Raw genomic sequence first — 14,233 nt, forward strand, 5'->3', positions numbered from 1 at the left:
AAAAGAATGGATACGTAAATAGGACTCATCATTCTGCTGCATACAAGAAACATATCCCAACCACAAAGATAAACATTATCTGAGAGTAAAGGGATGGAAGAAGACTTTCCAAACAAATGAACCCAAGAAGCAAGCTGGAGTAGCCATTCTAATACCTAATAAAGTAAACTTTCAACCAAAATTATTAAAAAGAGAGGAGGAAGGACACTTCATACTCATCAAAGGAAAATTCCACCAAGAAGACATCTCAATTCTGAACATTTGATGCCCCAAATATATGAGGACCCACATTTGTAAAAGAAACATTAATAAAGCTTAAACCACACATACATCCCCACATGTTAATAGTGGTAGACTTTAGCACCCTATTCTCACCAAACAACATGTCAACGAAACAGAAACTAAACAGAGAAATCATGATACTAAAAGATGTCATGAATCAAATGGACCTAGCAGACATCTACAGAGCTTTTCATCCAAACAGAAAATAATATACGTTCTTCTCAACACACCATGGAACCTTCTGCAAAATTGACCGTATAGTCAGTCACAAAGCAAGCCTCAACAGGTACAGGAAGATTGAAATAATCCCTTGTATCCTATCAGACCACTATGGACTAAAGCTGGACCTCAGCAAAAACAGAAATAGCAAAAAGCCTACACTCGTATGGAAACTGACCAACCCTCTTCTCAATGACAGCTGGGTCAGAGAAGAAATAAAGACATAAATTAAAAACTGTTCTAGAATTCAATGAAAATTAAGGCACAACATACCAAAACTTATGGGAACAATGAAAGCAGGGCTAAGAGGAACGTTCATAAGCACTAAATGCCTTCATTTCTTCGTAAAGAAATTTGAGAAATCTCATACAAACAACTTAATAGCACACCTGAAAGCCCTGGGGGTGGGGGGGGGGAAGAAGCAGACATACTTAAGAGGAATAGAAGGCTGGAAATAACCAAACTCTGGGCTGAAACCAATAAATTAGAAACAAAGAGAACAATTCAAAGAATCAACAAGCTGGTTCTTTGAGAAAAATCAACAAGATAGACAAATCCTTAGCAAAACTAAGTACAAGGCAGAGGGACACTATCCAAATCAACAAAATCAGAAAAAAAAAAAACAAAACACGTAGACACTGAGGAAATCCAAAGATTCATTAGATCTTACTTCAAAATTCTATATGCCACAAAATTTGAAAATCTAAATAAGTGGACAATTTTCTTGCTGGGTTCCACTTACCAAATGAAGAGAAACTTAATTCCACCGAAATCAAAGACAAGGCAAAGCTGCTGACTGTCTCCGCATTTCTTCAACACAGTGCTTGAAGTGCTAGCTAGAGCAACAAGACAACTAAAGGAGATCAAACAGATACAAATCAGAAAGGAAGAAGTCAAAGTATCACTATTCGCAGATGATATGATAGTATGCATGAATGACCCCAAAAATTCTACCAAGAACCTCCCACAGCTAATAAACATCTTCAACAAAGTGGCTGGATACAAAATTAACTCAAAAAAAAAAAATCAGTACCCTTCTTGTATACAAAAGATAAACGAGCTGAGAAAGAAATTAGGGAAACAACACCCTTCACAATAGCCACAAAGGACATAAAGTGCCTTTGTGTAACTCTAGCCAAGCAAGTCAATGACTTGTATGAAAAAAAGTTTCTGCCTCTGAAGAAAGAAATAGAAAAAGATATCAGAAAATGGAAAGATCTCCTATGCTCAAGGCTTCGCAAGATTAACATAGTAAAAATGGCCATCCTACCAAAAGCAATCTACAAATTCAATGTAATTCACGTCAAATTACCAACACAATTCTTTACAGACCTTGAAAGAACAATTCACAATATCATATGGAAAAACAAAAAGCCTAGAATAGCTAAAACAATCCTGTACGATAAAAGATCTTCTGGAGGTATCTTCATCCCTGATCTCAAGCTGTACTATAGAGCAACAGTAGTAAAAACTGCAGGATACTGATATAGAAACAGACAGGTGAATGAAATAGAAATGAATTGAAAACCCTGAAATAAACTCACACACCTATAGACACCTGATTCTTGACAAAGAGGCTAAAACCATACAAATGGTGCTGGTCTAACTGGATGTCTACATGTAGAAAAATGCAAATAGATCCATACTTATCACCCTGCACAAAACTAACATCCAAGTGGATCAAAGACCTCAACATAAAACCAGACACATTAGATATGTTTAGAAGAAACAGTAGGGAAGAGCCTTGAACTCATTGGCACAGGAGAAAACTTCCTGAACAGAACACCAACAGCACAGAGCAACAATCAATAAATGGGATCTCATGACACTGAAAAGCTTTTGTAAAGAACAAAACAATAGCCTACAGACTATTGGTAAATGGTCTTCACCAACTCTATACCTGACAGAGGGCAGAATATATAAAGAATTCAAGAAATTAAATACCAACAAACCAAATAATCCAATTAAAAGTGGAGCTAAACAGAAAATTCTCAACAAAAGAATACTGAATGGAAGAGAAACACTTAAAGAAATGCTCAACATCCTTAGTCATCAGGGAAATGCAAATCAAAAAAAATGATAAGATTCCATCTTACACCCATCAGAATGGCTAAGATCAAAAACTCAAGTGACAACACATGCTGGTGAGAATGTGGAGAAAAGGAACCCTCCTCCATTGTGGTGGGAGTGCAAACTTGTACGACCATTTTGGAAATCAATCTTAGAAAATTGGAAATAGTGCTATATCAAGACCCAGTTATACCTCTCCTGGGCATATACCTGAAATATGCTCCATTATACAACAAGGATATTTGCTCAACTATGTTCATAGCAGCTTCATTCATAATAGCCATAACCTGGAAACCAAGGAATGTATACAAAAATTGTGGTACATTTACACAATAAAATACTACTCGGCTATTAAGAACAAGGAAATCATGAATTTGCAGGCAAATGGATGGAAGTAGAAAAGATTATCCTGAGTGAGGTAACCAAGAACCAGAAAGACACTCATGGTATATACTCGCTTACAAGCACATATTAGCCACATAAAATAGGCTAAACATACTAAAATCTACAGACCTAAAGAAGCTAAACAACAAGGAGGACCCTAGGGAAGAAGCTTAATTCTCATTCAGCAGGGCAAATAGGATAGACACAGGAAGCAGTGGAAGAGAGGGAACAGAATGGGAGCCTACCATAGATGACTTCTGAAAGACTCCACCCAGCAGAGGATTGAAGCAGATGCAGAAACTCACAGCCAAACTTTGGGCAGAGCACAGGAAGTCTTACAAAAAAAGGGAAGAATAGAAGAACCTGGAGGGGACAGGAGCTCCACAAGAAGACCAACAAAGCCAAAAAATCTGGGCCCAGGAGATCCTGTAGAGACTGATACATCAACTAAGGTCCATGCACAGAGAGAACCTGGACCCCCTGCTCATATGTAGCCCATAGTGGGTTCCCTAGCAAGGAGAGCAGGGGCTGTCTCTGACACTCTGTTGCCTGCTTTTTTATCACTTCCTCCTGGTGGGGCCACCTTGTCAGCCCACAGCTCATCAGCAGTCCTGATGAGACTTGAAAGACTAGGGTCAGATTTTAGGAGAGGAGGACTCCTCCTTTCAGTGGATTAGGGTGGTGGAGGGGGCGATGAGGGAGGGAGGCTGAGACTGGGAGGGGATGAGGGAGGAGCCTACAACTGGTATATAAAGAATAAATTATAAAAAATAAAAATATATATAAAAGGAATTTTATATACTAATAAAATGATTTTATAACATAGTATATACAGAAAATGATGCTTTAGTATTATCAGTGTATCTGTGGAAATACATGCTATTCAGATGAAGATACATAATATATAGTCAGTATGTTTATAATTACATATTTATCTACATAGATGGTCTATATAACAAATACTGTAGTCAGCAACAAAGATTAATTTATCTATGAAAAGGGAGAAATAAAAACCAGGTAAGCAGATAATAATATTATATATATAGTGGAATAGATAAATGAAATATTGGCTTTTGCAACCAAATGAATGGAACTGGAGGACATATGTTAAGTGAAATAAGCCAGGAACAAAACAACACATGTTCTCTATCAAATATGGAAGCTGAATGAAGTCAACGCTAGTGTGAACAGTGGCCACTGGAGACAGGGAAGGGTACAAGGAGGGAGAAAAAGTAAGGCTCAGTTTGATCACTGCACATTACATACATTTGATGAAATCTACTGAACAATTAATGAATAGTAATAAAACTGAAGTAGTCAAACTGAAAAAAAACAGGACCTTTCCGAAGCTCACGGGTATAGGTGTACAGGCCAAGGCAGAGAGTGACCACAGGGCTGCTTACAGTGCCATGCCCTGCTGTGCTCTGGGAGCAGCTAGCCCTTTCTAGGGCTCTGTTCATCTGGACTTGCTACTGTGATATGTGTCACTGTGACCGAGGATGCCCCCAAACTTCTGTAGATTCAGTCATGTGTGTTCGGGAGCTAATTCCAAAATTTGTTTTCAGAGAACACCTTTCAGAGGCTTTATTTGGGGAAGGAAGGAAGCCACTCGCAGCTGTCTTCATTGCTTCTGGCTGATGGATGCTTTGGGCTCATCTTCAATGCCATTTTTCACTGTTTACCCTGTGGTATTACTTTCATTCCCATACAAATACTGATTGAGGCAGTTATACAGTGCAGGTGCTGAAAATTAAAAGCTCACTTTCAATTTCTTTTAGGCTGTGTTGAGCAGAGCTCCTACCTGAAATATAGTAGCTGTCAATCAAATGTTTGTGAAATTCATCTTTATTTATGCTTGCAGACATATCCATAGCGATATATATATATATATATATATATATATGTTAGCCAAGTTATGATGACAAATTTGCATTAGCATGGGTAAACTACTCCTCATTGTTGGAACAAGTATTTATATGATACCACTGTCTTTATATAACAGAGTTTCTGTTAACACATTGTATATTAACAGTGTGGCTGCCCATCTCATCCATCATTAAAAGTTAGTAGGTCTGAATGTATGGGGCTCGTCAAGTACATTACAGCATCCACTTGAAGTTCATACATGTGTTCTTCAACTGTAAGGGATATATGTTTCATTTGAAGAGATCACAGTTGCATTCTTTAATTTTAAAAGCTTTGTAGCAATGGTTTCTCAAATTTTCTAAATGACCTTGGTGGTGGTGACTTTAAAAATTACAAATGTATGTCTCTTCTTTCAAACTTTGTGATTTAATAGGAATGAAACTCAGCATGAATAGTGAGGTTTTAAAGCTACTTAGGTATTTTTAATACACAGCAATGTGTGAGCAGCCATGGTATGAGCAATGCATAGCAATGTAAATCTGAGCATGCCTCAGACATGTCTGTTTATTAACCTTTCCTGTATTCACTGTGCACTGGAATAAAAACACTATTCTCCAGGTGTTGTGAAAATGCCGGGTCCACAGGAGTGAATTAAAAGGTACGTTAGTGCTAGCCAGCAATGTTAGTATGACGGCGAAGGAGAGTTTGCGGGTGAATTAATCAACACTCTAAGTATGTTTTTATGAAAAGTTATGGAAAGTGAGAAGTTCACAGCTGAGATGTTGTTACAGAGCCTGGTGGGGTTCCAGGCAGTGAGACAGCATGGAGGATTACTGCAAAGCAGGAGGGAGTCTGTCAGATTCTAAGACTAATCAGAGACTGACGTGTCCCATTGGACAGACTGACAAGGGGCATCTGGTGCAGGGCCTTCTAAGCCATGCCACTCTGTAATTATTAAGAGGATGGACTTGGCGAGTCTGAGCTGTGGGTGAGGATGAGGCTCTCTCTTCTTAGCCATTTTTAAGAGCTCGCTGTGGTGCCGTTCCACTGTCTGAAGTGAGAAGTGGTAGAATATTGGAGATGAGCAGTGGAGCTGATTTCATCACTGAAAAGAGAATCCATGAGCATCGTTGGTGATCTGTATATGGGGTACAAAGAAAGAGGAGTCAAGCATCTACCCATGTGTATGACCTGAGTGGTTAATTAGGTGGATCCTCATGGTATTGGGTAGAGAGCGCTTGCTGGGTAGTTGTGAATGAATGTGGATTTGAAAGTCAGCTTGGTACTTCCATTTGGCACATTAACTTTGACATAATGCACATTTGAATAATTCTGTCCCCAGAGCATAAGACAGCCTTCTCAGCTCTCCAGAAATGCCCCCTTTGATCTTGCCACCTTTTCACTTCATATAATAGTGTTTCTGTCGATTCCTTAAATGTTTGCATTTAAGCTTGTCATCTGCAAATGCAGTCTGGGCGGGTTTGCTCTTTCTTATACAATCCCTCCATTTATTACTGTTGTTATTTTGTAGGCTGGAGCCTGTAACATGGTGCTTCAAGTGTCAGGAGCAGATCTTTGCTCTGCTTTGGACCTAAGGTGCTGTGCTCACACTCTTTCATCATTCAGGTTGATATTAGATGTGGGGCTTACAAGGATGTAAGGCTGAGGAAGCTGCCTTGTATTCTTAGTTTGTTGACTCTTTAACAAAATAGGATAATGGGTTTCCTCAAAGGCTTCCTCTGAGTTTTCTTTATTTTCTGAGGTTATCACGCAAGGCTCTTTCCTTTGCTTGGATTTTTTTACCTTCCACTGATGCCATGTTAAAAGACTTTCCAATGTTAAGCTTAGTTGATATCACTGGAATAAGTCCAGGTTGGTCAGTGCACAGCATGTTGCTGCATTTGTCCATTCGTGTTTTAGTGGGGATTTCATATCTGTGCTCCTGAAGGATAGTGTTATGGATCTCTTTTCATGTGAGGCCTTTGGTGTAGCTAAGAAGGAAAAACTGCCTTCCTAGAATGACTTGAGCTGTGCTCTCACTGCTATTTGATAGTGTGTGTGGAGATTAATGCCATGTTTACCCGCACCATTGGTAGAATGTGCCAGTGGTTGCACCCTATCCTATATCTGGTCTTATTGTGTGGGAAGAAGTTTTATCTATATATCAATTTATTTACTGTTTACTGGCCTATTTAGAATTTCCATTTTCTTCCTGTTTGAGCTTTGGATATTTGTTATCTTTTTTGAGTATATGTTTATGAGCATGTTCTTGTATGTGCAAGTGCTATCTGTGCAGGTAGGTACTACAGATGGGTGTGTGTAGACCAGAGGACAACCCCAGGCATTCCTCAGGCACTATCCACCTTTCGTCCCCCTTTTAGATAAAGTCACTAAACTGAAGCTCTCCAAGAATGCTAGTATGGCAGCAAGTGAGCCACAGAGACTTGCCTCTCTCTGTCTGTGCCTTGCTGGGATCACAAGCACACACCACCATTCCTGGCCCTTTCTTTTTAATGGGGGATGAAAGGATTAATTTCATATCCTCACGCTTGCAAGGCAAGCGCTTTACCTGCTCTGCCATCTCCCCAATTCAGTGTTTACAGTTTTGATAAGTGTGTCCTATGACCTTTTTTTTCTTGAGACAGGGTCTCGCTGTGTAGAAATGGCTGTCCTAGAGCAAACTACATTTACCAGACTGGCCTCAGACTTAGAGATCTGCCTGTTTCTGCCTTCCTAGTGCTGGGATTAGAGTCTTAAGTAACCACACCTAGAAGTTACCTGACTTTGTACAAAATTGTTCATAATACCAAACAAAACACTTCCCACATCTGTGGGTTTTAGAACTGTGGCTTATCTTTCAGTCATCATTTTTATAATTTCTGTCTTCTTTTCAATATCTGGTATTTTGTGGTAATAGTTTATCAATTTTATTAATATTTGCAAAGAACAACCTTTTGAGGTTTCTTTTTATATTTATTTTTTTACAGTTTCTTTGATGATTCTTTTTCTGTTTTCCATGTCATCAGTTGCACTTCTGAGCATTGTTGCTATTTTCCTGCCTGTGTTGTGTTTAGTGTGTTTTTCATTTTCTAGTGTCACAAATGGGAGCTTAACTTATCTATCTGATACCATGCTTACCTCAAACACCAATCATCAATAAAGAAGTTGCCCCAGTCATGCCCCACAAACCAATCTGATGGAGGCAATTCCTCAATTAAGATTCCCGTCTCCTTAGTATGTCTAAGTTAGTTTGAAGCTCACAGAAACGAACTATGACAAGTGTGTTGGGACTGGCGTCTTTAATTCAGCACAGCATATTTGTGCTATGTCTTTGGGAGAATCAATAACTCATATCTTCTTTGAGAATCAAAATCACATATCTCTGTGAGAATCAATAACTCATTTCTGCTATAGTTTCGATGTCAATGTCCTCTAAATGCATGTATCCTAGAAGTTTTGGGGTCATATGAGACATGATCTTGAAGAGGATATTGGAACTCTGGCCCCTTTGCTCCCTTTCTTCTAGGCCCCAATTTAAGAGTGATTGATTATGAACCAGTAAATGCTTCCACCATAATAGGCTGCCTTGACACAAGTTCAAAGGAATGAGAGTGATCAATCATGAATGAAATCTTGAAACACTGAGGCAAAATGCCTCTTTTCTCTTTATAAATATGTCATGTCTGGAGTACTTTTTATTAAAAACTGATTAGTATAATTTCTTATTATTTCTCAATAGTAAGCCACTGCATACACATATCACAGTTTATACATTCACTTTTTGAAAGATGTTTAACAGGCAACTCTTGGGGCTATGAAAATCCTGTACAGATTTTCTTGAGAACTAACTTTTTTATTTCTCTGAAATCAATGAGACCACAACATTACTTGTAACTGTAGGGTTTAATGTTATATGAAGCTGTCATGCTACTTCCCAAGTGTATTTTGGGCACATTCACTTTTATGGTTGTTATGTCTTTTTTGGGGGGTTGGTTTTTCAAGACAGGGTTTCTTTGTATAGTCCTGGCTGTCCTGGAACTCACTCTGTAGACCATTGAACCTTTCATCATTACATATCATCTCTCTAATCCTTGAGACTCTCCATTGTTCTAAAACCTGATGTACAAGTTGTGCATTATTAACATGGCTGCTCCAGCCCTGGTTTTATTGTTACTTTATGGTTCATGTTCGTCCATCATCTCCTTTTGACCTACCTATTTCCTTACACATAAAAGTATTTTTCATGGAGAGACCGTGTCATTGATTCTTCGCCTTTTGTACATCTAATTCAACAATCTATGCCATTTCATCAGTTTGTTTCAATTATTTGTACTTTAATATATTTTTGATATGTTTGTATTTAAAAGATACCCAAATCTTTTCTGTCTTTCCGGTCTAAATTTTCTAATTTTTCTCTTGGTACTTCAGCAGCAAAGTATAGTTGTTTTTCTCCTAGGTCCATTGTCTATTTGGCTTCAGGTTCTCGGCCACTCAAGCAATGCCAGCTGTGTGCTCCAGCTCATGGAGCGGGCCCTGAATCCGATCGGATAGTGCTTTGTTACTCTTACAACTTTTGTGCTTTTATTGCATGAGCTTTTATATCATGCAGGAAGGGAACCATTGTTTAGCAAAAGGCCTATAGCAGGTTTGGTACTTACCTTTCTCTTCTGGTAGCATGCGAAGTAATTTCCAGTACCATGGCTACTAGTCCATAGGGGTTAAGTCACTGGCTAGGCACCAGCTCAACTTCTCCATGTTAAATGAGATATGTAAATGTTGTCTTCAGCAATACGGCCTTACTATAAGCTTGTAGAGAGCAACCTTATAGGTTACAATGATATAGCCTTGGCAATATCCTGAGTTCTTTGGGGGTTTCAATAGAGCCTTTTACCTCAATTAGATGTAACCCATTCCTGGCACTGGAGGTTTCACTTGCTGATGAGATATGTCTAGTTGGGGCTTTGTCTTCCTTAATATATATATATATGTATATATATATATGTATGTATGTATGTATACATATATATATATACCCTTTTAGTGTTAGATGTTTCTTCCTAACTCCTTTCTCCTTTCTCTTTCCATTTAATTCTATTCCAATCTGTACCCCATTTCTCTCTTAACTGTATATTCTATTTCCCTTATTTATTGAAGACTTCATATTCCAACCAAGTACCATTCATGGAGATAACCTGGAACCCCTGCACAGATGTAGCCCATGGCAGTTCAGTGTCTAAGTGGGTCCATAGTAATGGGAACAGGGACTGCTTCTGACATGAAATGATTGGCCTGCTCTTTGATCACCTCCCCCTGAGGGGGGAGCAGCCTTACCAGGCCACAGAGGAAGACAATTCAGCCACCCCTGATGAGACCTAACAGACTAGGATAAGAAGGAAGAAAAAGAAACCCTCCCCTTCCAGTGGACTTGGGGAGGGGAGTGTGTGGAGAAGGGGGAGGAAAGGAGGGATTAGGAGGGGAGGAGGGAGGTAACTAGAGGGGGGATACAAAGTAAATAAAGTATAATTAAAAATAAAAAAATTAAAAGAAAAGAAATGAAAAAAATCTAACAGCCCCACATAAGTGAATATATGCCATATTCGTCATCTGAGGTCTGGGTTATCTCATCAGGATGATTGTTTTTCTAATTCCATCTATTTACCTGCAAATTTCATGTTGTCATTTTTTAACAGCTGAGTAATACTATTTGTTTATTCTCCTGTTAAGAGGCATCTATATTGTTTTCAGGTCCGGGATATTGTGAATAGACCAGCAATGAACAGGACTGAGCAAATGTCTCTGTGGTTGGATGAAGCATCCTCTGGGTATAGCTGGATCTTGAAGTAGGTTGATTCCCATCTTTCTGAGGAACTACCACACTTATTTCTGTAATGGCTGTATGAGTTTGCACTCCCACCAGCAATGGGGGAATGTTCTCTTTACTCCACATCCTCATCAACATGAGCTGTCACTTGGGTTATTGAATTTAGCCATTCTGACAGGCGTAGGATGAAATCTCAAAGTAGTTTTGCTTTGCGTTTCCCTGATGGCTAAGGATATTGAATATTTCTATAAGGGTTTCTCAGCTATTTGTATGTTCTCTTTTGAAAATTTTATAGATATTTTTAGTTGGGTTATTTGTTTTCTTGGTATTGAGTTCTTTTTATATTTTAGATATTAACCCTCTATCAGATGTGTCATCAGTAAATATCTTTTCCAGTTCTGCTGCTTTGTCTGATGATAGTGTCCTTTGACATATAGAAGCTTCTCAGTTTCCTGACTTCACATTTAATAATTTTTGACCTTGGTGACTATGCTATTGGTGTCCTGTTCAGAAAGTCTTCACCTGTGCCAATGAGTTCAAGACTATCCCCCACTTACACTTCTATCAGATTCAAGATATCTTATGTTGAGGTCTTTGGTCCACATTGAGTTGAGTTTTGTGCAAGGTCATAGATGTAATATATTTGCATTTTTATATGTAGCTATCCAATGTGACAGTACCATTTTTTAAGATGCTGAAGAGGGTGACAGGGTCTTAATATTATAGCCTGGCTGGCCTCTAACTAATGATCCTCCTGCCTGAGCCTTCCAAGAGCTGGTATTACTAACTTGTTCTTTATTTCCTATTTTACTGTTTTCACCTCTTTATTTTTTTCTTGTTTCTACCACTTTTTGTCTTGACTTGTTTATTTTTCATATGTACTTAGGATGAAACTTGCTATTGACTTCAAGCTTTTGAGTTCTTCCTATATGTATTTGAATTCTATGAATTTCTTTCAGAGCACAATTTAACTGTGTTTTCAGAACTTCACATTTTTTATTATCTTTGTGTTTAAAGTATTTTCTATTTCCTTGTACTTTCTCCCTTTTAGCTCAGGAATTACTTACCTGTGTGTTATTTAGTTTCTGAATATTTGGTGCCTTTCTGTATAGCTTAATTTCAATCATTGCAGTTCAATCCCGTCGTTACTCTGATGTCAGATGACATCCAGCGTGTTGTGTCAACATTTTGAAGTGGATTGAGATGTTTTACAGTTTAATTAATATATAGGCTGTTCAAAAAGAGAAGAGGGCCAGGTATGGCTTAGAAATGGAGTAATTGTCTGGTATATTTAAGGTCTGAGGTTTGTTCCCCAGCCCCAGTGTTTTAATCTAGTATTCATATTTCAAAACCCAGTGGTTGGTTTGTTATCCATATGTACTATATTTTTATTTCTGTTTGATTTACTTCTAGTCTATATTATTGTCTTCTAATTTCTTGTGTTGATTTTCTTTCTTTTTATTTTAAGTATTTACTTAATACTTGAATTTGATGAATTATCTTCTTCATCTTCTGACTTTCTTCTATCCCCTTCCCATTTATACCAATCCTTTTCTTTTTCCCAATAATGTGTGTATGAGTGCACACTTGTGTGTGTCTTGAGTTTTGTGTTCACAGTTGTCACAGCCATGTCATAGTCATCAGAGACCATTGCCTTGAGGCTAAAGTCATCAGGCTGTCTTATCTTGTCTGGTACACTTGTTGCACTGCCATTACAACCCCCTTGGCATCTAGGGGCAATCATCTGGTTGCTTTGCTGTGTGTGTTAAGTCTTCCAACCATATGGAGACCTGCTGGAAATCATTTTCTGTTGATGTAGAAGAATCAGAGAGCATACCTTTTGATTTTATCCTTTGAATATTTTTAAATGCTGATATGTCTCAGGATATGATGTTCCATCTGTAAACGTATTTTGGAGAGTCTGGAGAGATGGTTTAGTGGGAAAGGTGCTTACCACAGAAGTAAGAGGGTCTGAGTTTCAATCTCCAGCACAGCTGCTCATGGTGGCATGTGTCTCTAACCCCAGAAGGGGGAAGGGATCACAGAGAAAAAGTTTTTGTAGCTAGCTTGCCAGACAATCTGGCTGAATAGTGAGCTTCTGGTTCAGTGAGAGATCCTGTCTCAAAAAATAAGGTGAAGAGAAAGAGAAGTCATTTGATGTTGACCTTTGCCTCCACATGTGTGCACAGGTACACACAGGTGCTCTCAATAAACCCACAGTTTCTGCAATCTGAAGCTTTGGGGCATGATTCTGCTTGTATCAAGGTAATTGTTTTCAGTGGTATGCTCAAATCTGGTTTTGCTGTACAGGGTTCTTTGCATCCCTAGTAGGCAGCTGATGCCTTAGAGCTAGAGTTAACCTGGTATGTCTCTATCCTCTTTTACATTTGCATCCTTTCTGTATCATGTTTTAGATGTCTTTTCCTTTCAGCCAGTCTATAGTTGGATTTTGTACTCACCTGCCAACCTGCTGCTTTTAACTGGAGCACCTGTCTCTACATTTAGTTTAATTACTGTCATATTTGAGCTTACATTCAACCATCTCATAAGTATTTTCTCTTTATAATTTCTCCTGATTCTTCCTCTATTTTACTTCACTTTTAAAGATTCTTTCTAAACTTAAGTTTCCAAGATATATCCAGAATCTTGCCTCTTTTCATCATCCCCCTTCTGCCATCCCTTGGACCCTTCTCCTCCTCCCTGAGGATGAGACAGAGGCCTCCTGACTCATCTCATAGCTCCTCTCCTTCCTCCCACTTCCCACCCTCCCCCCAGCCATCTGCACACAGAACAGCAGCCAAAGAGAGTCTCTAAGCATGTATGCTCCACTACCCGAGCTTGTAAGTCTGTAGTGATTCCTGGGTACACACAGAGGGAGAAGCATTCTTATCATGGAGCTTCCCAGTGCCTCAGAGCCTCAGTTCTAGCTACGTCTATATTATATACCTTCCTTCAGGTACACATGCGTACTTGCAGGTCCTGCAAGCTTTTCCAAAGCTCCTGCAGTGCCTTGCTTCCTTTTCTTTGTTTCAGACTATTGACATAAATCATAGCTCTTGCTCCTAAGGGAGTTAGAGTTTCTTCTGAGCCAAACATGAATGACCATTGCCTGTAAGCATGGATCAGGTTTTTCTGAATGACATAGCCCTTAATAGTTGTGACTGCACGATGTCTCATTAGTCAGAGAACAAAACAAAAATTATAGGTCAATGTGTTTACCAAATATATTGGTGGAAGCATCAAGGACATGAGTCACAGCAGAGCAGGGAAATGTCTGTGCTAGGCTTCAGATGCTATCTTGTGACATTCTTACCTTTGGGTTGATGTAAGCTGCTAGTGTGCTGGTTAAATATATTCTCAAGTTGTTTACCTGACATTCAAGAAGATGCTTGGTCAGATACACAGGTGGGTGATAAGTAGTTATTTAGGGAACTCAAGATAGAGTGAGATGACTGTGCCTGCCAATCTTTACCATTCCAACTCTGCACATTGACTGAGCTCTAAGTCAGTGTCCCAGAAAGAGCCACCTCTGTGGCTTTTTCTAGACTGCCCTCAATCTGTGGAATAAAATGGTGGCTTTTTCAGGGACCT

General features: G+C 38.9%; 1 protein-coding gene across 8 annotated transcripts in view; it reads left to right on the forward strand.

Annotated features, from left to right (window-relative positions):
- Window positions 1-14,233, forward strand: part of Otud7a (OTU deubiquitinase 7A) — a 313,145-nt gene that overhangs the window by 89,743 nt on the left and 209,169 nt on the right. For 3 of the 8 annotated variants that reach the window (XM_060367259.1, XM_060367260.1, XM_060367262.1), the window contains one exon: window positions 10,567-10,661. The exons of the other annotated variants lie outside the window; for them this stretch is intronic. The gene's annotated coding sequence lies outside the window, so the exon portion shown is untranslated. The remainder of the gene's footprint in view (window positions 1-10,566; window positions 10,662-14,233) is intronic. 8 annotated transcript variants of the gene reach the window in all.

Source organism: Meriones unguiculatus, chromosome 14 (genome assembly GCF_030254825.1).
Source record: "Meriones unguiculatus strain TT.TT164.6M chromosome 14, Bangor_MerUng_6.1, whole genome shotgun sequence".
In the NCBI taxonomy this organism is placed as follows: Eukaryota; Metazoa; Chordata; class Mammalia; order Rodentia; family Muridae; genus Meriones; species Meriones unguiculatus.